This window comes from Giraffa tippelskirchi, chromosome 2 (assembly GCF_054371585.1).
Source record: "Giraffa tippelskirchi isolate mGirTip1 chromosome 2, T2T-mGirTip1v1.2.pri, whole genome shotgun sequence".
NCBI classification, from domain to species: Eukaryota; Metazoa; Chordata; class Mammalia; order Artiodactyla; family Giraffidae; genus Giraffa; species Giraffa tippelskirchi.
The window spans coordinates 115711238-115715910 of record NC_137276.1 but is presented as its reverse complement, the minus strand read 5'-3'; positions in this window follow the sequence as shown (position 1 = coordinate 115715910).

The window sequence follows — 4673 nt, the reverse complement described above, 5'->3', positions numbered from 1 at the left end:
TTGATAGGGATCACATTGGATCTGTAGATTGCATTTGGTAGTATAGTCATTTTCACAATATTGATTCTTCCTACCCACGAACATGGAATATTTCTCCATCTGTTTATGTCATCTTTGATTTCTTTCATCAGTGTCTTATAATTTTCTGAGTACAGTTCTTTTGTCTCCTTAGGTGAGTTTATTTCTAGACATTTAATTCTTCTTGTTGTGATGGTAAATGGGATTAATTCCTTAATTTTTTTTCTGATTTTTCATTGTTAATATATAGAAATGCAAGTGATTTTTGTGTATTGATTTTGTATCCTGAAACTTTTCTAAATTCACTGATAAGCTCTAGCAATTTTCTGATACTATCTTTAGGGTTTCTATGTACAGTATCATGTCATTTGTAAACAGTGAGAACTTTACTTCTTCTTTTCCAATCTGGATTCCTTTTATTTCTTTTTATTCTCTGATTGCACAGCAGCATTATTTAATTGTCAAGCAGTTGAACCAGCCTAAGTATCCACAAGAGATGGATGGATAAAGAAGATGTGGTATATGTACATGCTAGAATGCTACTCAGCCATAAAGAAGAATGATTTTTTTTTTTGCCATTTGTGGTAACATGGATGGACTTGGAGGGCATTATGCTAAGAGAAATAAGTCAGACAGTGAAAGATAAATACTTATATTTGAAATCAACATATATATGGTATTATATATAAAGTAGATAAACAACAAGGACCTACTGTATAGTACAGAAAACTATATTCTGTATCTTGTAGTAACCTTCTTTGTAATGGAAAGAATATATTCTTTATCACTTTGCTGTAAAGGTGAAAATCGAAAAACATTGTAAGTTATCCATCTAGAATTTTAAAAATACTTTCAAAAATAGCTATAAGTAAAAATAAATATGCATCCAACATCAGTCCAGTTCAGTTGCTCAGTGGTGCCCAACTCTTTGCGACCCCATTACCGCAGCATGCCAGGCCTCCCTGTCCATCATCAACTTCCAGAGTCCACCCAAACCCATGTCTATTGAGTCGGTGATGCCATCCAACCATCTCATCCTCTGTCATCCCGTTCTCCTCCTGCCCTCAATCTTTCCCAGCATCAGGGTCTTTTCAAATGAATCAGCACTTCGCATCAGATGGCCAAAGTATTGGAGTTTCAGCTTCAAAATCAGTCCTACCAATAAACACCCAGGACTGATCTCCTTTAGGATGGACTGGTTGGATCTCCTTGCAGTCCAAGGGACTCTCAAGAGTCTTCTCCAACCACAGTCAAAAGCACCAATTCTTTTGTGCTCAGCTTTCTTCACTGTCCAACTCTCACATCCATACATGACCACTGGAAAAACCATAGCCTTGACTAGCCGGACCTTTGTTGGCAAAGTAATGTCTCTGCTTTTTAATATGTTGTCTAGGTTGGTCATAACTTTCCTTCCAAGGAGTAAACGTCTTTTAATTTCATGGCTGCAATCACCATCTGCAGTGATTTTGGAGCCCAGAAAAATAAAGTCAGCCACTGTTTCCACTGTTTCCCCATCTATTTGCCATGAAGTGATGGATGCTATGATGTTAGTTTTCTGAACATTGAGTTTTAAACCAACTTTTTCACTCTCCTCTTTCACTTTCATCAAGAGACTCTTTAGTTCTTCTTCACTTTGTGCCATAAGGGTGATGTCATCTGCATATCTGAGGTTAGCATCCAACATCAGAGTTCTTAAATATATAAAGCAAATATCTACAAATCTAAAGAGAGAAATATGTGGCCATACAATAATAGTAGGCAAGTTGAATACTCCACTTTTGACAGTGGATAGAACATCCAGAGAAAAATCAATAAGGAAACAGCAGAGTTGAACATCACTGGTAAACCAACAAATCAAACAGATAAATATCGAACATCCAACAGCAGCAAAATGCACCTTCTTCTCAAGCATACATGGATTCTCTAGAGTAAATCACATTATAGATCACAAACCAGGTCTTAACAAATTTAAGGAGCTTGAAATAACACCAAATATCTTTTCTAATCACAATGAAATGAAATTGCAAATCAATAAGAGAAGGAAAATGGGGAAATTCATAAATGTATGAAAATAAGCATCATCCTTTTTATTAAACTTATTTTAATAAACATAAGTATTAATATATTTTAACATTATTTTAAATTGCAAATATGGCACATGCTTACTATAAAAACATTGAACCAAACCAGAATTATAACATAAGGAGAGTCTTCTTCTTTTCTCTCCCCAGGTGTCTATTGACAGATAAATGAATAAAGAAGTTGTGGTACTTATACAATGAAATATTACTCAGCCATAAAAAGGAATGAATGTGAGTCAGTTGAGCTGAGGTGGATGAATCTAGAGCCCATTATATAGAGTGAAGTAAGTCAGGAAGAGAAAAACAAATATTGCATATTAACACATATATATAGTCTAGAAAAATGGCAGTGAAGCAACACCCTTTTGAATAACATTGGATCAAAAAGAAAATTTGGGAAATTAGAAAATATCTTGAGACAAATAGAAAGTACCAAGAGACACCAATAAATATCTACCATCACAAAAGCAAATCTCAAATAACCTAAATTTACACAAGGAAGTACAAAAAAACAAACTGAGCCCTAAGTTAGCAGAAGGAAAGAAAAATAAAGATGATAGCATAAATAAATAAAATTAGAAATTTACAAAAGCAGTAGAAAAAATAGATTAAACTAAGAGATGATTTTGGAAAAGATAAAACAATTGACAAACTCTTAGCAAGGTTAATAAAAAAGAAAAGACTTTAATAAAATCATAAATAATAGAAGAGAAGACATTACAAGATGCCATAGAAATAAATTATCATAAGCCATTGGGAACAATTATATATCAAGTAATTAGACAACCTAGAAGAAATGGATAAATCCTAGAAACATAAAACCTACCAAGATGGTACCAAGTAGACATTGGTTAGAAAACCAAGACTAGTAATAAATAGGAGATCAAACCAAACACTTCTCAACAAAGAAAAACTCAGGGTCAGATTTTCATAGGCAATTCTACCAAGAATTTAAAGAAGAATTAATACCAAACTGTTCCAAGAATGGAAGAAAGAACACTTCCAAACTCATTTTATGAATCCAGCACAACCCTGACACCAAAACCAGACAAAATGTTAGAAATAGAGCTACCGTATGATCCAGCAACCCCACTTCTGTGTTTATACACAAAGGGATTGAAATCAGGATCTCAAAGTGGTATCTGCATTCCCTGTTCATTACAGCATTGTTCAAATAGCCAAAACATGGAAGCAATGTAAATGTGCGTTACCCGAAGAATGCTAAAGAAAATGTGGTATATACATAAAATGGGATATTACTCAACCTTAAAAAAAAAAAAAAAAAGAAATCCTGCCATTTGCAACAACATGGGTGAATCTAGAGGACATTATGCTAAGTGAAGTAAGCCAAAAACAGAAGGAAAGTACTACATAGTACCACTTATATGAAGAATCTAAAATAGCCAGACCCTTAGAAGAGAGTAGAAGGGTGGTTGCCAGAAGTTAGAGAGGTGGAGGAAAAGGGGAGGTGATGGTCAAAGGGTACAGAGTGTCAGGTGTATGAGATGAGTAAGTGCTAGAGATACACGTGACAAAGTGCCTATAGTTCATAAAACCATATTATATACTCAAAACTTGGCTTAGAGGGTAGATCTCATGGCTAAGTGTTCTTACCACAAATAAATAAAGAGGGGGAAGGAAACTCAGACATGATGGGTGTATTTATGGCATAGACTGGTGATGTTTTCACAGATGTATACTTATCTCCAGAGTCATTGGGATGTTTATATTTAATGTGTACAGCTTTTTCTATGTCAGTTGTTTATCAATATGGTGGTTTAAATAAATGAACAGACCCTGAACTGGGGGAGCTAGAGGAGGAGTCCGCGTTCCCTGTCCTGAGAATGGCTGTGGAGTCTCCAGCTGACAGGGGTCTGGTCTGGACTTGTTGCAGGCAGAGAGCACAGGGTCTGCGGGCTATCCCGGTCTTCATCACCTGCTAGCGTCCAGGCGCTGAGGCCTTGCTGGTGCGCGCTGCTACCCACCTGGAATTGCTGGACAGGGAGTCCAGGGTCCTTCTGAAAATGGGGTTTACACTCAGGTAGCTGGTATCTACCTACTGGTCACGCCTTTGCTACTGGTGAGATTAAGGTAGGCGGGTGCTATCAGGGGAGCCCAGGTTCATCCGCAAGTGACGAGGGGCCTGGGAGTTTGAGGAGCAAACTTTGGGCTTTGTCCTCCTTTTAAAAGTAATAGTTCACCACTTTGCTGAACAATTGTTTATTTTTCTGTTAAAACTGGTGATGTACACACAGGAGACAGAAAAAAACTTATCTCCACATATGTATGCGTACATGTTGTATACTGTTCAAAGCTCCACCACAGTGTAGACAAGGGTATTCATACCAAGTCAGTAATTGGGCATTTCCAGTGCATGCCTCCTGAAAACAGCCCTCTCCCTGGGGTGATGGCACCCTGACATTTGTGACAATCTTGTCCCTGCTCACTATCATAGTTCAATTCCCATGCGGACACCTCTCAGCCAAGGCCCTGGGTTTTTCTGTGTTACTTCATTCAGATGGATTATGACACCTTCCCACTTTGGGGACTGGCTCCCTGCTCCTTGCTGCTCCA